The following is a 22,902-nucleotide window of genomic DNA, read 5'->3' on the forward strand; positions in this document are numbered from 1 at the left end:
AGTCACACAAGTTTTAAAACTCTACTGATAAAAATATTTGTTGCCATGAGATGCTAACTCTCTAATAAAATTGTTTTACATAGGCCTTTGTTCTTCAGGAATTTAGCTTGTTTACTTCCTAACTACCTACCCAGTTAATTTACTTCGGTAGGACTGTGCTGATTAAAAATGTCTGTAAAAGTGTGTTTAGTTTAGGATAGTTTTGGCTCTGAGAGATGAAAACAAAAACAAAATGACATTGGCTTAAAGCTTTAAGACAGAAAAGAGTATCAGGGAACAAAGCTCTTTCTCTCCTGTTGCTTCAACATTTTAGCCTCCATTCTCATGCTGTAGTTATCAGACACGTATTCCAGCCAGCAGAAAGGAAAAAAAGGGAAAAAGAAAAAAGTGTATTTCTTCCTTTAAATACTTCTCAAAAGTTAAATGTACCATTCCCCTTCCATCCTATTGGCCAGACTTATTGACACGGTCACACCAACCTATGTTGCCAGGGAGGCTGGGAAATGTAATCTCTATTATGGTATGCCCAGCTAAGTCAGGTTCTATTTTAGGGGAAAAGGAAAATGGATTTCAGAGGACAGCTGGTAGTCTGCCACAAGTATAAATAAAAACATAGTTTGGAGTATAATTAGCCACTTCTCTTTTTTTGTGTATTGCTTCTTTTTCAGAAGTTATATTGTATTCTGGGCAATATTGTATTCGAAAATTTACCCGCTTTTTTGCTGTTTTTAAACGAATGCTTCAGAAAAAGTCTTGATCATGTTAATCTCCTCATCAGAAAGTTTTCATTGCCCTTGAAAATAAAAACTAGGACTTCGCCGGTGGTGCAATGGTTAAGAATCCGCCTGCCAATGCAGGGGACACGGGTTCGAGCCCTCCTGTGCTCTGCAACAAGAGAAGCCACCGCAATGAGAAGCCCGCGCACCACAATGAAGAGTAGCCCCGCTCGCCGCAACTACAGAAAGCCCGCGCGCAGCAATGAGCACCCAATGCAACCAAATAAATAAATACATTTATTAAAGAAAAAGAATGAAAACTAAACTTTTTAAGCCTAGTCTTTCAGAACAGTAGAATGGGCTCCCAAAGAACCTTTCAAATGCTAATTTTTCTCTTTTCCTTACAAATTCTATAATCTAATAAATTATATACTTGCACTGTTTCTTAGATGTTCAGTTGCTTTCCTGATTCCATTTTTTTCATATGTATTCACCTTTGCCCAAAATGCTTTTCTCTTTCCATCTCAGTTTTTTTTTGTTTTGTTTTAAACATCTTTATTGGAGTATAATTGCTTGACAATGGTGTCTTAGTTTCTGCTTTATAACAAAGTGAATCAGCTATACATATACATATATCCCCATATCTCCTCCCTCTTTCGTCTCCCTCCCACCCTCCCTATCCCACCCCTCTAGGTGGTCACACCGCACTGAGCTGATCTCCCTGTGCTATGCGGCTGCTTCCCACTAACTATCTATTTTACATTTGGTAGTATATGAGTCCATGCCACTCTCTCACTTCGTCCCAGCTTACCCTTCCCCCTCCCCGTGTCCTCACGTCTGTTCTCTACGTCTGCGTCTTTATTCCTGTCCTGCATCCATCTCACTGTTTATCCAGTGTAACTCTCTTCTCACACTAGTAGATGCTTGAGAGGTATTTTAAAATAATTTTTGTCAGCTTCCTGTCTGAATCTTGATTTCCCTCTCTTAGGTTCCAGTGCTGCTGCTGCTTCAGAGCAGTCAGCTCAACTACAAGACACGAAGATTGATAATCTACCAGACACTAAAGCCATTAAACAGAAAGAGGAGGTCCACAGTAAGAGGACAGTTCCTAAGGAAGCCTGGTCCGAAGAGAAGAAATCCTTGCAAATAGATATTGCAGGTAATGGGGAGTGGGGCAGGGGGTGTGAGAGAGAGAGAGCATGCACACGCAAACGCCTGTGTCTACGTGTTTCCACTTAATTCTGATGAGACTATAGTCTCACAATTTAAACAGAGTTCCGTCTTTTTATTTTTTGCTTTCTTATGCATATCACTTCAGTGCTTCTTTGTCTGTGTGGATGTATGTATTTATTTGTAAGATAATTGTTACTTCTGGGAAAAGACACTGGCAATTTAGAAACAAAATGACAATTAAATACCCAAGGCTGATAGTATTAGAAGTGAAGTATCATGTCTCAACACTGAAACAGGGGAGGGAAAGCTTAAGGCATTCCAGATGACTGTGACAAAGACAGAAAGAATCTCAATACAAACTTTTTAAAAATTACAATAAAAAAGACCCAAGATCAAATCTATTTATGTTTACCCATGGCCCCCTTTTTCTAATAACATAAAAGAAAAGTGTATAGGACACAAGCCGTTACTACCTAGCTGTCAAACTTTATGTCTTAGAGGAATATAGAACAGTATCCAGATAAGAAAAGAAAGGAGGGAGGATTAACCAAGATGGCGGAGTAGAAGGACGTGCTCTCACTCCCTCTTGCGAGAGCACCAGAATCACAACTGGCTGCTGGACAATCATTGACAGGAAGACCCTGGACTTCACCAAGGAGGATACCCCACGTCCAAGGACAGAGGAGAAGGCACAGTGAGACGGTAGGAGGGGCTCAATCAGAGTAAAATCAAATCCCATAACTGCTGGGTGGGTGACTCACAGACTGGTGAACACTTATACCACAGAAATCCACCCACTGGAGTGAAGGTTCTGAGCCCCACGTCAGGCTTCCCAACCTGGGGGTCCAGCAATGGGAGGAGGAATTCCTAGAGAATCAGACTTTGAAGCCTAGTGGGAATTGATTGCGGGACTTCGACAGGACTGGGGGAAACAGAGACTCCACTCTTGGAGGGCACACACAAAGTAGTGCGCGCATGGGGACCCAGGGGAAGGAGCAGTGACCCTGGGGGAGACTGAACCAGACCTACCTGCTGGTGTTGGGGGGTCTCCTGCAGAGGCGGGGGGTGGCTCTGTTTCACCGTGGGGACAAGGACACTGGCAGCGGAGGTTCTGGGAAGTGCTCCTTGGCGTGAGCCCTCCCAGAGTCTGCCATTAACCCCACCAAAGAGCCCAGGTAGGCTCCAGTGTTGGGTTGCCTCAGGCAAAACAACCAACAGGGAGGGAACCCAGCCCCACCCATCAACAGTCAAGTGGATTAAAGTTTTACTGAGCTCTGACTGCCACAGCAACAGTCGGCTCTACGCACCACCAGAGCCTCCTATCAAGCCTCTTAGATAGCCTCAACCACCAGAGGGCAGACAGCAGAAGCAAGAAAAACTACAATCCTGCAGCCTGTGGACCAAAAACCACAGTTACAGAAAGATAGACAAGATGAAAAGGCAGAGGGCTATGTACCAGATGAAGGAACAAGAAAAAACCCCAGAAAAACAACTAAATGAAGTGGAGATAGGCAACCTTCCAGAAAAAGAATTCAGAATAATGATAGTGAAGATGATCCAGGACCTCGGAATAAGAATGGAGGCAAAGATCGAGAAGATGCAAGAAATGATTAACAAAGACCTAGAAGAATTAAAGAACAAACAGAGATGACCAAGACAATAACTGAAATGAAAACTACACTAGAAGGAATCAATAGCAGAATAACTGAGGCAGAAGAACGGATAAGTGACCTGGAAGACAGAATGGTGGAATTCATTGCTGCAGAGCAGAATAAAGAAAAAAGAATGAAAAGAAATGAAGACAGCCTAAGAGACCTCTGGGACAACATTAAACGCAACAACATTCGCATTATAGGGGTCCCAGAAGGAGAAGAGAGAGAGAGAAAGGACCAGAGAAAATATTTGAAGAGATTATAGTCGAAAACTTCCCTAACATGGGAAAGGAAATAGCCACCCAAGTCCAGGAAGCGCAGAGAGTCCCATACAGGATAAACCCAAGGAGAAACACACCGAGACACATAGTAATCAAAGTGGCAAAAATTAAAGACAAAGAAAAATTATTGACAGCAGCAAGGGAAAAACGACAAATAACATACAAGGGAACTCCCATAAGGTTAACAGCTGATTTCTCAGCAGAAACTCTGCAAGCCAGAAGGGGGTGGCATGGTATACTGAAAGTGATGAAAGGGAAGAACCTACAACCAAGATTACTCTACCCGGCAAGGATCTCATTTAGATTTGATGGAGAAATCAAAAAGATCTGTAAAAGACAAGCAAAAGCTAAGAGAATTCAGCACCACCAAACCAGCTCTACAACAAATGCTAAAGGAACTTCTCTAAGTGGGAAACACAAGAGAAGAAAAGGACCTACAAAAACAAACCCAAAACAATTAAGAAAATGGTCATAGGAACATACATATCGATAATTACCTTAAACGTGAATGGATTAAATGCCCCAACCAAAAGACATAGACTGGCTGAATGGATACAAAAACAAGACCCATATATATGCTGTCTACAAGAGACCCACTTTAGACCTAGGGACACATACAGACTGAAAGTGAGGGGATGGAAGAAGATATTCCATGAAAATGGAAATCAAAAGAAAGCTGGAGTAGCTATACTCATATCAGATAAAATAGACTTTAAAATAAAGAATGTTACAAGAGACAAGGAAGGACACTACATAATGATCAAGGGATCAATCCAAGAAGAAGATATAACAATTATAATTATATATGCACCCAACATAGGAGCACCGCAATACATAAGGCAACTGCTAACAGCTATAAAAGAGGAAATTGACAGTAACACAATCATAGTGGGGGACTTTAACACCTCACTTACACCAATGGACAGATCATCCAAAATGAAAATAAATAAGGAAACAGAAGCTTTAAATGACACAATAGACCAGATAGATTTAATTGATATATATAGGACATTCCATCCAAAAACAGCAGATGACACGTTCTTCTCAAGTGCGCACGGAACATTCTCCAGGATAGATCACATTTTGGGTCACAAATCAAGCCTCAGTAAATTTAAGAAAATTGAAATCATATCAAGCATCTTTTCTGACCACAACGCTATGAGATTAGAAATGAATTACAGGGAAAAAAACGTAAAAAAGACAAACACATGGAGGCTAAACAATACGTTACTAAATAACCAAGAGATCACTGAAGAAATCAAAGAGGAAATCAAAAAATACCTAGAGACAAATGACAATGAAAACACGACGACCCAAAACCTATGGGATGCAGCAAAAGCAGTTCTAAGAGGGAAGTTTATAGCTATACAAGCCTACTTAAAGAAACAAGAAAAATCTCAAGTAAACAATCTAACCTTACACCTAAAGAAACTAGAGAAAGAAGAACAAACAAAACCCAAAGTTACAGAAGGAAAGAAATCATAAAGATCAGAGCAGAAATAAATGAAATAGAAACAAAGAAAACAATAGCAAAGATCAATAAAACTAAAAGTTGGTTCTTTGAGAAGATAAACAAAATTGATAAGCCATTAGCCAGACTCATCAAGAAAAAGAGGGAGAGGACTCAAATCAATGAAATCAGAAATGAAAAAGGAGAAGTTACAACAGACACTGCAGAAATACAAAGCATCCTAAGAGACTACTACAAGCAACTTTATGCCAATAAAATGGACAACCTGGAAGAAATGGAAAAATTTTTAGAAAGGTATAACCTTCCAAGACTGAGCCAGGAAGAAACAGAAAATATGAACAGACCAATCACAAGTAATGAAATTGAAACTGTGATTAAAAATCTTCCAACAAACAAAAGTCCAGGACCAGATGGCTTCACAGGTGAATTCGATCAAACATTTAGAGAAGAGCTAACACCTATCCTTCTCAGACTCTTCCAAAAAATTGCAGAGGAAGGAACACTCCCAAACCCATTCTATGAGGCCACCATCACCCTGATACCAAAACCAGACAAAGACACTACAAAAAAAGAAAATTACAGACCAATATCACTGATGAATACAGATGCAAAAATCCTCAACAAAATACTAGCAAACAGAATCCAACAACACATTAAAAGGATCATACACCACAATCAAGTGGGATTTCTCCCAGGGATGCAAGGATTCTTCAATATACGCAAATCAATCAATGTGATACACCATATTAACAAATTGAAGAATAAAAACCATATGATCATCTCAATAGATGCAGAAAAAGCTTTTGACAAAATTCAACACCCATTTATGATAAAAACTCTCCAGAAAGTGGGCATAGAGGGAACCTACCTCAACATAATAAAGGCCATATATGACAAACCCACAGCAAACATCATTCTCAATGGTGAAAAACTGAAAGCATTTCCTCTAAGATCAGGAACGAGACAAGGGTGTCCACTCTCACCACTATTATTCAACATAGTTCTGGAAGTCCTAGCCACGGCAATCAGAGAAGAAAAAGAAATAAAAGGAATACAAATTGGAAAAGAGGAAGTAAAACTGTCACTGTTTGCGGATGACATGATACTATACATAGAGAATCCTAAAACTGCCACCAGAAAACTGCTAGAGCTAATTAATGAATATGGTAAAGTTGCAGGATACAAAATTAATGCACAGAAATCTCTTGCATTCCTATACACTAATGAAAAATCTGAAAGAGAAATTATGGAAACACTCCCATTTACCATTGCAACAAAAAGAATAAAATACCTAGGAATAAACCTACCTAGGGAGACAAAAGACCTGTATGCAGAAAACTATAAGACACTGATGAAAGAAATTAAAGATGACACCAACAGATGGAGAGATATACCATGTTCTTGGATTGGAAGAATCAACATTGTGAAAATGAGTATACTACCCAAAGCAATCTACAGATTCAATGCAATCCCTATCAAATTACCAATGGCCTTTTTTACGGAGCTAGAACAAATCATCTTAAAATTTGTATGGAGACACAAAAGACCCCGAATAGCCAAAGCAGTCTTGAGGGAAAAAAATGGAGCTGGAGGAATCAGACTCCCTGACTTCAGACTATACTACAAAGCTACAGTAATCAAGACAATATGGTACTGGCACAAAAACAGAAACATAGATCAATGGAACAAGATAGAAAGCCCAGAGATTAACCCAAGCACTTATGGTCAACTAATCTATGACAAAGGAGGCAAATATATACAATGGGGAAAAGACAGTCTCTTCAATAAGTGGTGCTGGGAAAACTGGACAGCTACATGTAAAAGAATGAAATTAGAATACTCCCTAACACCATACACACAAATAAACTCAAAATGGATTAGAGACCTAAATATAAGACCGGACACTATAAAACTCTTAGAGGAAAACATAGGAAGAACACTCTTTGACATAAATCACAGCAAGATCTTTTTTGATCCACCTCCTAGAGTAATGGAAATAAAAACAAAAATAAACAAATGGGACCTAATGAAACTTCAAAGCTTTTGCACAGCAAAGGAATCCATAAACAAGACGAAAAGACAACCCTCAGAATGGGAGAAAATATTTGCAAACGAATCAATGGACAAAGGATTAATCTCCAAAATATATAAACAGCTCATTCAGCTCAATATTAAAGAAACAAACACCCCAATCCATAAATGGGCAGAAGACCTAAATAGACATTTCTCCAAAGAAGACATACAGACAGCCACGAAGCACATGAAAAGATGCTCAACATCACTAATTATTAGAGAAATGCAAATCAAAACTACAATGAGGTATCACCTCACTCCTGTTAGAATGGGCATCATCAGAAAATCTACAAACAACAAATGCTGGCGAGGGTGTGGAGAAAAGGGAACCCTCTTGCACTGTTGGTGGGAATGTAAATTGATACAGCCATTATGGAGAACAATATGGAGGTTCCTTAAAAAACTAAAAATAGAATTACCATACGACCCAGCAATCCCACTCCTGGGCATATACCCAGAGAAAACCGTAATTCAAAAAGACACATGCACCCGAATATTCATTGCAGCACTATTTACAATAGCCAGGTCATGGAAGAAACCTAAATGCCCATCAACAGACGAATGGATAAAGAAGTTGTGGTACATATATACAATGGAATATTACTCAGCCATAAAAAGGAACGAAATTGAGTCATTTGTTGAGAAGTGGATGGATCTAGAGACTGTCATACAGAGTGAAGTAAGTCAGAAAGAGAAAAACAAATATCGTATATTAATGCATGTATGTGGAACCTAGAAAAATGGTACAGATGAGCCGGTTTGAAGGGCAGAAGTTGAGACACAGATGTCAAGAATGGACATATGGACACCAAGGGGGGAAAACTGCGGTGGGGTGGGGATGGTGGTGTGCTGAATTGGGCGATTGGGATTGACATGTATACACTGATGTGTATAAAATTGATGCCTAATAAGAACCTGCAGTATAAAACAAAGAAACAAACAAAACAACTAATACTAAACTTTCATTGGGTTATTTGTATGGAAATATGTTAATATAAATGTTTCAGACATTACATGAAATTTCTAAACATCTTATATGTTCTGGTATAATGTTATAAGTAATAATCCTAGTTATTACTTTAAAATGTATATCTCAGAAATAACTCATTTTCTTGTCAACTGCATTATTATGAACTTTCATCAAATCTTTAACTGCGGTCATTTTTAAGTCTTTTGTCATTTACAGACAGTTCTGGGTGTACTCTGATGCTTTTGCAAATATGTTCCTGTAAAAGGGTTTCATCTTCAAGAAATTCATGGAAAAGACTCTGACAAGTACAGGTTTCTGGTAACTGACTGTACTGCTGAACTGAATGAATAAGCATTTTCAGAACTCTAATGAAAAACTGATGAACTCATAAAAGTGCTAACAAAAGATCAAGATGGAAAAAAAGATTAATTACATGGGACTGAGTGAACTGATGAGGATGAGTATAATTTTTGTGACTTTCTGTCTGAATTAAAAAAAAAAATCCCACAAGGACTCAGAGGCAAAGAATATACAAATCAATTTTCACTGCAAAGTAAAGGAGCTGTTACAGTGGAGGATTACTGGACTGAATGTCAATACTGTGACATAGTATGAGTGTGTTTCATGTTTGGTAATTGCAATCATTGTTGCTTTTGTTGTGGTCATCCATGTACAATGCTTGGTGTCAGTCTATTTATCTCTTGTAAAAATAAAATACAGTGTGTGTGTGTGAAAAAAAAAGAAAAGAAAAGAAAGGAGTCAAGAAGCTAATCTAGCGATACTGTATTTTGAAAATAGTCCTCATGCAGCTGCTAACAGCTGCTTCTAAGAATGTATTAGATGGATGATTTTCCATAAGGCCACCGAGACTACACAGTGGGAAAAGAATAGTCTCTTCAACAAATGGTGTTGGAAAACTGGATATCCACATGCAGAAGAATTAATTTGGACCATTACCTTTTACCATATACAAAATTAACTCAAAATGGATCAAAGATCCAAACAGAAGAGCTAAAATTATAAAACTCTTAGAAGAAAACATGGGGGGAAAGCTTCACGACATTGGATTTGGCAATGATTTCGTGGATATGACACCAACAGTATAGGCAACAAAAGCAAAAATAAATAAATTATACTATATCAGAATTTAAAACTCTGCTTCAAAGGACACAATCAACAGAGTTAAAAGACAACCTATGGAATAGGAGAAAATATTTGCAAATCATGATAAGTGATCAATATCCAGATTATATATGGAAATTCTAAAAGTCAACAACAAAGAAACCCAATTTAGAAATGGGTAAAGGGCTCGAATAGACAATTCTCCAGGGAGTATATATGAATGGCCAACAAGTATATGAAAAGATGCTTAATATCACTAATCATCAAAGAAATGCAAATCAAAACCACAATGAGATACTACTGCACACCTATTAGGATGGGTAGTATCAAAAGAACAGAAAATAACAATTGTTGGCAAGGATGCAGAGAAATTGGATCCCTTGTGCACTGCTGGTGGAAATATAAAATGGCACAGCCATTACGGAAAACAGTATGGAGGTTCCTAAAAAATTAAAAAGAGAATGACGATATGATACAGCAATCCCACTTCTGGGTGTATATCCAAAGGAATTCAAAGCAGGATCTCAGAGATATCTGCACACCCATGTTCATTGCAGCATTACTCACAATAATCAAGACACGTCCATCAGCAGATGAATGGATAAATATAATGTGATATATATACAATAGAATGTTATGCAGCCTTAAAAGAAGAAAATCCTGTCACATGCTATAACATAGGTGAATCTCCAGGACCTTGTGCTGAGTGAAATAAGCCAGTCACAAAAAGATAAGCACTGTATATTCCACCTACATGAAGTATCTGAAATAGTGAAAATCATAGAAACAAAGTAGAAAAGTGGCTGCCAACGGCTGGGGAGAGAAAGGAGGGGGAGTTCATGTTTATTGGGTATAGAGTTTCAGTGTTGCAAGATGAAGATGTTCTAGAGATCTGTTGTGCAACAGTGTGAACATACTTAACACTGCTGAACTGTATGCTTAAAAATTGGTTAAGATGGTAAATTGAATCTTCTGTGTTTATCACACACAAAAAAGAATGTGTAAGATGAAAAAACAACATTGCAACTCTGCAGTGGGTAGTCTAGGAGACATAGCTTGGAACAGAAAGATGGAACTATAACCTGCAGAAGCATACTCTAGCCCAGGCCGCACAGAGGAGGTGAGCGGCGGGCGGGCGAGCGAGAGAAACTTCATCTGCAGCTCCCTATCGCTCCCCATTCCTCACGTTACCGCCTGAACCATCCCCCCACCCCCCACCCCCGTCTGTGGAAAAATTGTCTTCCATGACACCGGTCCCTGGTGGCAAAAAGGTTGGGGACCGCTGCCCTAGAGGACCCTCAAGGAGAAATGGATAATACAGAACACTAGAGAGCTTGAACACACATACTTAGCCCATGACAGACCATAGAAATGAAATTAAAAACAACAAAAAAAGCAGAGTTAGAGAAACATCTGGAAATAATGAGGTTGATGTGTATAAATGTTTGTATGCTTTTAAAAAACAACCTTTCAAATGCTCATAGAACATTTTTTTTTCAAACAGCTTTTTTAATATGTAATGCACATATATAATTCTCCCACTTAAAGTGTACCATTTAATGATTTTTACCCTATTCACAGATATGTGCAACCATCAACACAGTTGACTTTAGAACATTTGTATCACCTCAGAAAGAAACCCTATACCCCTTAGCTATCACCCCTCTATTTCCTCATCACCCACCTCCCCCCAAGCCCTAAGTCAACCACTGATCTACTTTGTCTCTATTATAAATTTTCCTATTCTAGACCTTAATACAAATTAAATGGAATCATTTAATGTGTGGACTTTTGTGACTGGCTTCTTTTAACTCAGCATGATGTTTTTGGGTTCATCCAAGTTAGGGCTTGTATCATTATTTTATTCCTTCTAATGGCTCAATAATATTTCATCGTATGTATGTATCACAGTTTGTTTATCTGTTTGTTGATGGACATTTGGTTGTTTCCACCTTTTGGCTACTATGAATAATGCTTTTATAAAATAATGATTTTATATTTATAAAATATAAATGCTTTTCTATTCAGGTACAGGTTTTTATATGGACAGTATGTTTTCATTTGTCTTGGGTATGTACCCAGGAATGGAATTCCTAGATCATGTGATAACTATATTTCATCATCTGAGGAGTTGTCAGACTGTTTGCCAAAGTGGCTGCACCATTTTACATTCCCAGTAGCAATGTATGAGGATTTCAATTTCTCTACAAACTCACCAACACTTATTATCTGACTTTGTCATTGGATCTATTCTAGTGGATGTGAATTTGTATCTCATTTTGCTTTTGATTTGCATTTGCCTCATGATTATGATGTTGAACATCTTTCTGTGTGCTTATTGGCCAGTTGTGTGTTATCCTTGGAGAAATGCGTATTCAGATCCTGGCCTGGTTTTTATTTGGGCTATTTCTCTTTTTTACTGAGTTTTAAGAGTTCTATGTATTCTAGATACACATTCTTATCAAAATTTTGATTTTGATATATTCTCCCATTCTGTGAGTTAAAATTGGGAAGTATGAGTCCTCCAACATTACCTTATTTTTCATGATTGTCTTGGCTATTCTGGGTCCTTGACAATTCCATATGCTTGCAAAATTTCTACTAAGAAATCAGCTAGGATTCTGATAGGGATTGTGTTGAATCTGTGATCACTTTGGTGAGAATTGCTTTCTTAACAGTAAGTCCGTGGACTTGGGATGTTTGATTTAGATAGATATTTATTGATTTAGATATTTATTTAGATATTCTTTAATTTCTTGCAGTCATTTTTTGTAGCTTTCAGAGTAGAAGTTTTTCTCTTCTTATGTTAAATTTACATTAATATTTTAATTTTTTTGAGGCTGTTGTGAACAGAATGGTTTCCTTTTGCTTTTCTTTTTGTTTTTGGCTGTGCTGCTTGACTTGAGGGATCTTAGTTCCCCAACCAGGGATCTAACTTATGCCCTCTTGCAGTGGAATTGCAGAGTCCTAACCACTGGACTGCCAGAGAATTCCCCCAGAATGGTTTTCTTAATTTCATTTTCAGTTTGTTAATTGCAAGTATATCATAATACAATTGATTTTTTTAATATTTAACTTTTATCCTGCAACGATGCTGAACTCGTTTATTAGTTCTAAATGGTGAATGGGATTGTTTGCTTAATTTGTCTTTCTTAGCTTTCGTTGTTAGTATGTAGAAATGCAGCAGATTTCTGTGTATTAATTTCATATGCTGAAACTTTAGCGAATTCACTGATGAGCTCTAGTAGTTTTCTGGTAGCAGCTTTAGGATTTTATAGTATCATGTCATCTGTAAAAACTGACAGTTTTACTTCTTCTTTTCCAATTTGGATTCGTTTTATTTCTTTTTCTTCTCTGCTTGCTGTGACTAGGACCTTCAAAACTATGTTAAAAAAAAGTGGCGAGAGTGGACATCCTTGTCTTGTTCCTGATCTTAGGCGAAATGCTTTCAGCTTTTCACCATTGAGTATAATGTTAGCTGTGGGTTTGTCATATATGGCCTTTATTGTGTTGAGGTATGTTCTCTCTGTGCCCACTTTCTAGAGAGTTTTTATCATAAACGTGTGTTGAAATTTGTCAAAAGCTTTTTCTGCATCTATTGAGATGATCATATGGTTTTTTTTTTTAATAAATTTATTTTATTTATTTATTTTTGGCTGTGTTGGGTCTTCATTACTGTGTGCGGGCTTTCTCTAGTTGCAACGAGCGGGGGCTACTCTTTGTTGCGGTGTGCGGGCTTCTCATTGCGGTGGCTTCTCTTTGTTGCGGGGCACAGGCTCTAGGCGCACAGGCTTCAGTAGTTGTAGCACGCGGGCTCAGTAGTTGTGGCTCACAGGCTCTAGAGCACAGGCTCAGCAGTTGTGGCACATGGGCTTAGTTGCTTCACGGCATGTGGGATCTTCCGGGACCAGGGCTCGAATCCATGTCCCCTGCAATGGCAGGTGGATTCTTAACCATGGTGCCACCAGGGAAGCCTGATCGTATGGTTTTTATTCTTCAGTTTGTTAATGCGGTGTATCACACTGATTGATTTGCAGATATTGAAAAATCCTTGCATCCCTGGGATGAATCCCACGTGATCATGGTGTATGATCCTTTTAATTTATTAGTGGATTCGGTTTGCTAGTATTTTGTTGAGGATTTTTGCATCTATGTTCATCAGTGGTATTGGTCTGTAGTTTTCTTTTGTGTAATATCTTTGTCTGGTTTTGGAATCAGAGTGATGGTGGCCTCCTAGAATGAGTTCAGAAGTTTTCTTTCCTCTGCAAACTTTTGGAAGGGTTTCAGAAGGATGGGTGTTAACTCTTCTCAATGTTTGGTAGAATTCACCTGTGAAGCCATTTGGTCCTGGACTTTTCTTTGTTGGGAATTTTTAAATTGCTGATTCAATTTCAGTTCTGGTAATTGGTCTGTTCATATTTTCTGTGTCTTCCTGATTCAGTCTTGGGAGGTTGTACCTTTCTAAGAATTCATCAGTTCCTTCTAGGCTGTCCGTTTTATTGGCATGTAGTTGCTCATAGTAGTCTCTTATGATCCTTAGTATTTCTGTGGTGTCGGTTGTAACTTCTCCTTTTTCACTTCTGATTTTATTGATTGGGGCCCTCTCCCTTTTTTTCTTGATGAGTCTTCCTAAAGGTTTATCAATTTTGTTTATATTTTCAAAGAGCCAGCTTTTAGTTTCATTGATCTTTCCTATTGTTTTTTTAGTCTCTATTTCATTTATTTCTGCTCTGATATTTATGATTTCTTTCCTTCTACTAACTTTGGTTTTTATTTATTCTTCTTTCTCTACTTGCTTTAGATGTAAGTTTAGGTTGTTAATTTGAGATTTTTCTTGTTTCCTGAGGTAAGCCTGTATCACTATAAACTTCCCTCTTAGAACTGCTTTCTCTGCGTCCCATAGGTCTTGGATCATCGTGCTTTCGTTTTCATTTGTCTCTAGGTAGTTTTTGATTTCCTCTTTGATTTCTTCAGTGATCCATTGGTTGTTTAGTAGCATATTGTTTAGCCTCCACGTGTCTGTGCTTTTTGCAGTTTTTTTTTCTTGTAGGTGATTTCTAGTTCCATAGACTTGTGGTTGGAAAAGAAGCTTGATATGATTTCAGTTTTCTTAAATTTACCAAGGCTTGTTTTGTGGCCTAACATGTGATCTATCCTGGAGAATGTTCCATGTGCACTTGAAAAGAATGTGTATTCTGCTGCTTTTGGGTGGAATGCTCTATAAATATCAGTTAAGTCCCTTTGGTCTAATGTGTTATTTAAGGCCTGTGTTTCCCTATTGATTTTCTCTCTGGATGATCTGTCCATTGATGTAAGTCGGGTGTTAAAGTCCTTACTATTATTGTGCTGCTGTTGATTTCTCCTTTTATGTCTATTAATATTTTGCCTTATGTATTCAGGTGCTCCTATGTTGGGTGCATATATATTTACAGTTGTTATATCTTCTTCTTGGATTGATCCCTTGATCATTCTGTAGTGTCCTTGTCTCCTGTGACAGTTTTTATTTTAAAGTTGATTTCATCTAATATAAATATTGCTACTCTGGCTTTCCTTCGATTTTCATTTGTGTGGACTACCTTTTCCATCCCCTCACTTTTAGTCTGTATGTGTCTCTAGATCTGTAGTGAGTCTCTTGTAGGCAGCAAATACACGGGTCTTGTTCTTGTATCCATTCAGCCAGTTTGTGTCTTTTGGTTGGAGCATTCAGTCTGTTTACGTTTCAGGTAATTATCGATATGTATGTTCGTACTGTCATTTTGTTAATTGTTTTGGATTTGTTTCTGTAGGTCTTTTTTTCCCCCTTCTTTTGTTCTCTTCTCTTGTGATTTGATGACTATCTTCAGTGTTATGTTTAGATTCCTTTTTTGTGTATGTGTGTATCTGTTACAGATTTTTGGCTTGTGGTTACCTTGAGGTTATTGTATAGCAGTCTCTGTATATATATGTGTGATTCTTCTAAATTGCTGATGTCTTAATTTCAAATGCATTTGAAATTACCCTCCATGTGTACTCTCCTCCCCTCATGATTACTGTTTTTTATGTCATGTTTTACATCCAATTGTTTTGTGTATCCCTTAACTGCTTATCGTGGATACAGATGATTTTACTACTTTTGTCTTTTAATCTTCCTGCTAGCTTTGTTTGTGAATGATTTCCTACCTTTACTGTATGTTTACTGGTGAGCTTTTTTGTTCCATAATTTTCTTATATCTAGTTGTGGCCTTTTCTTTTGCACCTGGAGAAGTTGCTTTAACATTTGTTGTAAAGCTGGTTTAGTGGTGCTGAATTCTTTTAGCCTTTGCTTGTCTATACAGCTTTTGATTTCTCTGTCAAATCTGAACAAGAGCCTTGCTGAGTAGAGTATTCTTGGATGTAGGTTCTTCCCTTTCATCACTTTAAATATATCATGCCAGTCCCTTCCGACCTGCAGAGTGCCTGCTGAAAAGTCAGCTGACAGTCTTATGGGAGTTCCTTTGTATGTTACTTGTTGCTTTCCCCTTGCTGCTTTTAGTATTCTCTGTATCTTTAATTTTTGACATTTTGATTACAGCGTGTCTTGGTGTGTTCCTCTTTGGGTTATCCTGTATGGGATTTTCTGCGCTTCCTGGACTTGGATGACTATTTCCTTTCCCAGGTTAGGGAGGTTTTCAGCTATTATCTCTTCAAATATTTTCCCGGGCTCTTTCTCTCTTCTTCTGGGACCCCTGTAGTGTGAATATTAGTGCTCTTGATGTTGTCTCAGAGATCTTTTAAACCGTTCTCATTTCTTTTTTTTTTTTAATCTTTTTTCTGTTCAGTGGCAGTGATTTCCACTACTCTGTCTTCCAGCTCACTGATCCATTCTTCTGAATCCTTTAGTCTACTTTGATTCCTTGCACTGTATTTTTCATTTCAGTTACTGTATTCTTCATCTCTGGTTGTTCTTTATATTTTCTAACTCTTTTCTTAAAACTTATAACTTCTCGTTCTGTGCATCCATTCTCCTCCTGAGTTCTTTGATCATCTGTATGATCATTACTCTGAACTATTTCTTGGGTAGATTGCCTATTTCCACTTGACTTAGTTCTTCTTCTGGGATTTTATCTTGTTCCTTCATCTGAAACATATTGCTCTGCCATCTCATTTTGTCAATAAGTTACTATCTGTATTTTTATGTATGTAGTAGGTAAGTTACATCTCTCAACCTTGGAGAAGTGGCCCTCTGTAGGAGGCGTCCTGTGCATTTCAGCAGCGCACTCCCCTCTCGTTACCCAAGCTGTGTGCTCTAGGGGTTCACCCTAAGAGGGCTACTTGGGCCTTCTGTTGTGGTGGGCTAACTATGTGGGCAGTCTGGTAGGCCCCTAGTCTGGTTGGTTGCCAGGTCCTGCCTTGTGTGGATGCTGCTGGCTGCTGTTTAGCAGGGCCTGGTCACAACGTGGCTGGTTGCAGAATGCTAGGGGCCCCGGGGCTAATGCTGGCTCACTGGTGGGTGGAGTCAGGGTCCTGAAGACCCTAGGGTTATTGCCTACCCACTGGTAGTTGAAGCCAGATCATGGGGTTAGTGCTGGTCTACTGGCAGGCAGAGCTGGTCCCTGGAGTCCAGCTGCAGGGTCCTGGGATCCCAGAGCTCATTTCAGATTGTTGAGGGGGTGGTGTCGGTTCCTGACACAGTTGGGTACAGGGTCTGGAGTGTCCTGAAGGTTTCCTTGGCCTGCTAGTGGGCCAGTCCAAGGCCCAGCTGGTCCCAGGGTAGGCTCTGCATTGAGGAATCATAGTTTCCTTGCTTTTGGTGCCTGCATCCTGGTGAATGAGACTGGTCTAGAAGCGTGGCCTGGCTTCCTGGTGGGAGAGTCCTGTGCCTGTCTACTGGTGGGTGGTGCTGGATCTTGGCCCTCTGGTGGGCTGGGCCATGTCTAGGGGCTAGTCCAAAGGCAGCTGTGAGCTTTTTTGTCTTTAGGCAGCCTGTCTGCTAATGGGTGGAGCTGTGTCCTGACCCAGTTAGTTCTTTGGCCTGAGGCGTCCCAGCACTGTTGCCTGCAGGCTGTTGGGTGGGGCCGGGTTTTGGAGCTAATGAGCCAATATGTCATCCACCAACAGTATTCCCCAATATGTCTGCCACCAGTGTCTATGTCCCCAGGGTGAGCCGCAGCCACCCTCCCCCAACCCCTGCCGCTCCAGGAGACTCTCCAAGACCAGCAGGTAGGTCTGGCCCAGGCTCCTATCAAATTACTTCTTTGGCCCTGTGTCCCAGGGTATATGAGATTTCATGTGCACCCTTTAAGGGTGATATCTCTATTTTCCCCAGTCCTGAGGGGCTCCTGCAATTAAGCCTTTCTGGCCTTCAAAGCCAAATGCTCTGTGGGCTCATCTCAACAATGCCAGACCCCCAACCTGGGAGAACCTCTGGAATATATTTACTCTCCAGTTTTCGTTGCCTACATAGGGGTTATGGAATTTGATTATATTGTGAGTCTCCCCCTACTACCGGTTTTGTTGCTGTTCCTTCTTTATGTCTTTTGGTGTAGGAGATCTTTTCTGGTGGGTTCCAGTGTTTTGTGTATGTGTTTTTTTTTAATGGTTGCTCTGCGGATAGTTGTGATTTTGGTGTGCTTGTGAGAGGAGGTGAGCTCAAGGTCTTTTTACTCTGCCATCTTGCCCACTTTCCTCTATACCACATTTTCTTTTCTTTTGTTTTGTTTTAATTTTTATTGGAGTATAGTTGCTTTACAGTGTTGTGTTAGTTTCTACTGTACAGCAAAGTGAACCAGCTATACGTATATATATAGCCCCTCTTTTTTGGATTTCCTTCCCATTTAGGTCACCACAGAGCATTGAGTAGAATTCCCTGTGCTATATACAGTAGGTTCTCATCAGTTATCTATTTTATACATAGTATCAATAGTGTATATATGTCAGTCCCAATCTCCCAATTCCTCCCACCCCTCACACCACATTTTCTTTATCTATTCATCCATCAGTGGACACTTAGGTGGTTTCCATGTCTTGGCTATTTTAAATAATGCTGCAGTGAGCACAGATCTACGAATATCTCTCCAAGACCAAGCTTTCAATTGTTTTGTGTATAGACCCAGAAGCAGAATTGCTGGATCGTATGGTAGTTGCATTTTAACGCTTTGGGTAATCTCCATACTGATTCCCATAGTGGCAACACCAATTACATTCTCACTAACAGTGCACAGAAAAAGGAACCTTTAGCTCCATATCCTCACTAATGCTTGTTATTTCTTGTCTTTTTGATGATACCCGTTCTAACAGGTGTGAGGTGATATCTCATTGTGGTTTTGGTTTACATTTCCCTGATGATTATTGGTTCTGAGCATCTTTTCCTGTATTTGTTAGCCATTTGTATGTCTTCCTTACAAAAATATCTATTAAGATCCTGTGCCCATTTTTTAATTGGGTTGTTTGTTTGTTTGTTTTTATTTGAGTTGAATTCTTTGTCTATTTTGGATGTTAACCCCTTGTCAGATATGTCATTTGCAAATATCTTCTTCCATTCAGTAGTCTGATGGTTTCTTTTGCTGTGCAAAAGCCTTTCAGTTGGATGTACTCCTACTATTTACTTTTGCTTTTGTTGTCTTTGCTTTTGGCATCAAATTCAAAAAAGTATTGTTAACACCAGTGTCAAAGCTCTTACTGCCTATGTTTTCTTCTAGGAATTTTATGGTTTCAGACCTGACATTTAAATCTTCAATCCATTTAGAATTGATTTTTGTGTATGGTGTAAGATAACGTTTCAGTTTCATTCTTTTGCATGTGGCTATCGAGTTTTCCCCGTACCACTTATTGAAGAGACGATCCTTTCCCCATTGTATATTCTTGGCTGCTTTGTCATAAGGTAATTGACCTTACATGTGTGAGTTTATTTCTGGTCTCTCTATTCTTTTCCATTGATCTACATGTCTGTTTTTATGTCAGTACTATACCATTTTGATTACTGTAGCTTTGTAATATAGTTTGAAATCAGGAAGTGTGATGCCTACAGTTTTCTTCTACGTTTTTAAGATTGCTTTGGCTATTTGGAGTCTTTTGTGGTTACATACAAATTTTAGGATTGTTCAATTGTTGTGAAAAATGCCATTGGAATTTTGATAGGGATTGCATTGAATCTGTAGATTGTTTTGAGTAGTATGGACATTTTAACAATATTAATTCTTCCAATCTGTGAGCACAGAATATTTTCCCATTTGTTCATGTCTTTTTCAGCTTTTTTCATCAATGTTTTCAGTATACAGGTCTTTTACCTTCTTGGTTAAATTTATTCCTAGGTATTTTATTCTTTTGATGCAATTATGAACAGGATTGTTTTAATTTCTTATTCTGGCAGTTTATTATTAATGTATAGAAATGCAACAGATTTTTGTCTGTTAAATAATTTTGTATACTGCAACTTTACTGAATGTTTTAGTTGTAACAGTTTTTTTGGTGGCGTCTTTAGGGTTTTCTATATCTAAAACCATGTCATTTTCACATAGTGACAATTTTGCTTCTCTTCTGATTTGGGTGCCTTTTGTTTCTTTTTCTTGCCTAATTGCTCTGGCTAGAACTTCCAATACTGTGTTCAATAAACGTGATGCCGGTGGATATCCTTGTCTTGTTCCTGATCTTAGAGGAAATGCTTTCCATTTTTCACCATTGAGTATGTTAGCTATGGTGTTGTCAGAGATGGTCGTTGAGCTATGTTTCCTGTAGACCTACTTTGTTGAGAGTTTTTGTCATGAATGGATTTTGAGTTTTCTCAAATGCTTTTTCTACATCTATTGACTATATGATTTTTGTCCTTTATTTGGTTAGTGTCATGTACCACATTGATTGATTTGTAAGATGTTGAACCATCCTTGCATCCCTGGAATAAATCCCACTTGATCATAGTGTATAATCCTTTTAATATATTATTGAATTTGGTGTGCTAATGTTTTGTTTGGTTTCTTTTTGCATCTATGTTCATCAGGGATATTGGCTTGTAATTTTCTTGTAGTGTATCTACACTGGGTATCTAGGTAACGTCTGGATAACAGGGTAATGTGGGCCTTATAAAATAAGTTTGGAAGTGTTCTCTCCTGTTCTGTTTATTGGAAGAGTTTGAGAATCTTTCATATTAATTCTTCCTTACATGTCCGGTAGAATTCAGCAGTGAAGCCACCTGGTCCTGGACTTTTGTTCATTGGGAGGTTTGAGAGTCTTTTTATCCTTTAGATATAAAAGCAGACTCCATGTATCCCACTATATTTTGGGGAAATTGTCTTAGGGATTCCCAGAGTATTTAGTGAAAATTCTGATTACCAATAATCTATAGAGAAGGTAAAATGGATCCCATAGTTACAAGTGATACTGTGTTTCATATGTATGTCTGTTTCTTCCATGACTTAGAACTCTAAAAATGTGTATGGAAACTGAATTAACGTTTACAATTATGGTTTATAGTTGTTAAGATGTTCTACATCTTAAAATGCCTATTTTGATATAGAATGACTGTCAAAATGTGAAGATGGAAGATGGTAAATTATATTAGGTGTATTTTACCACAATAAAAAAAATGGAGGGGGTGTGAAGATGGTTCAGAAAAAAAGAATTTTTCAAGGCTCTAAAACATATAAAGAGTTGGAGTTTTAAAAATTCCATCCATTTAATTACTGATGATAAAAATAAAGTCTCAGGTTTCTTAGCTGAAAATGAGATTAATAATACCTCTCTCTCAGTTTGATAAGAGGGGAAAGAAACAGATATAGAGCATATATCATAATAGCCCACACATAGCAAGCAGTAATACATAGCAGCTGCTGTTACAATCCCAAGAACCTAAATGCCCTCCTCAAGGTCATACAGCCAGTCTGTGGCAGAATCCAGCCCAGAATCTGGGTCTTTTGATCCTGAGTCTCTTAAACTATTACCATGCCAATCTGGCCACTAGGCACAAGGCATGAATCCTTTGTCCAGGCAGTGAATTTTCTGAATCTTTATATAGACCATTCTTTCCTTCAGTCTTTGTTTTGTATCTAAAGAATTAAATGTGAATACTATTTCTAAAGGGAATGCAAATATTTTGAAAGTCCTTCAAAATCTTTTTTTTTTTTTTTCGCCTTTTCAGAGTCCAGATGTCATTCAGAATTTGAAAATACCACCCATTCTGTCTTCAGGTCAGCTAAGTTTTACTTTCATCATCCAGTGCACCTACCAAGTGATCAAGATTTTTGCCATGAATCCTTAAGAAGAAGAGTTTTCATGAGGCATTCTTGGAAAGATTCCTTTCAGCATCATCCAGACAAACAAAGAGAACACACTTGTCTTCCTTCCTCTTATCAACATGTGGCAAAGACAAAGTCAGATTATACCAGAATAGAGAGCCTCAGTATCAATGTAAGCTTGGAAAACAAAGAAGTACAGCATACTACTAAAAGTCAGGCTAGAGATTTTCCAAAATATGACAAACAAGTTAATGACCTAAAAAGGGATCATAAGGCCACCCCAGAGTTAACAACTCAGCACACTGTGAGTTTAAATGAACTCTGGAACACGTATCAGGAGCGACAGAGGCAACAGAAACCTCCTGAGTTCAGTGCCAAGAAGGAACTTTCCTTGGTGGAGCGACTTGATCGTTTGGCTAAACTTCTTCAGCGTCCCATCACACATTCTCTCCAGCCCTCAGAAAGGACACAGCATGATAGCAAGGGGGAACAAGATGTTAAGGAATGGAGTGGTAGACAGCAACAGCAGAACAACAAGCTTCAGAAAAAGAAACGGTATAAAAGCCTGGAGAAATGCCGTAAAAACACAGGCGATCTTAAAAAAAAACAAGGTTCTTTCTACTCATCAAGCTGGGAGGGCCAATCAGATTACAATTGAACAGATTAAATTTGATAAATATATTCTGAGAAAACAGCCAGGTTTTCATTATATAAATAACACTTCTTCAGATTCTAGACACTCAGAGGAGAGTGAGCTGCTCACAGATACTGCCGCCAACATCCTTTCCATCACCACTTCTGTGGAATCAGATATATTGACCCAAACAGATAAGGAAGTGACTCTGCATGAGAGGGGCAGCTCTATTTCCACCATTGATACTGCCCGACTGACTGATCCATGCTTTTGGCCATGAAAGAGTTTGTTTGTCACCCAGGCGAATTAAACTAGACAGCAGCATCACCGACCATCAGAGGAGATACCTTGAGAAGCGGAGCGAGAAAAACAAGAAACCATTGAATACAGGTTACCCCCAAATTACTTCAGAGCACACCAGAAGCAAACACATCCAGGTACATGGCTACAGATTCCATCTGGCAATGTGACTGCATTTTTCATGGACTATTTAGTTAAGCTTTGCACACAGGTGAAAAATAGCCAATTGCCCTTTCCTCACTATAACATTTCTTACCAGCTGGAAAAGAGTGAGAAAGTGTAGTACAGTGCTGTTTGAGTCGTCATTCTTTTCATCAACACTCAC

General features: G+C 38.6%; 1 long non-coding RNA gene and 1 pseudogene across 2 annotated transcripts in view; both read left to right on the forward strand.

The window, feature by feature from the left end:
• The window catches only part of LOC309643494 (uncharacterized protein C2orf78 pseudogene), a 110,590-nt pseudogene that overhangs the window by 61,774 nt on the left and 25,914 nt on the right, over window positions 1-22,902 (forward strand). The gene's annotated exons all lie outside the window — the stretch shown is intronic.
• On the forward strand, window positions 18-22,103 carry LOC309643403. Its single transcript, XR_014253717.1, has 2 exons — window positions 18-1,875; window positions 21,547-22,103. It is a non-coding gene; the product is annotated as an uncharacterized lncRNA (long non-coding RNA).

Source organism: Balaenoptera physalus (assembly GCF_965194825.1).
Source record: "Balaenoptera physalus genome assembly, chromosome: 15".
NCBI classification, from domain to species: domain Eukaryota; kingdom Metazoa; phylum Chordata; class Mammalia; order Artiodactyla; family Balaenopteridae; genus Balaenoptera; species Balaenoptera physalus.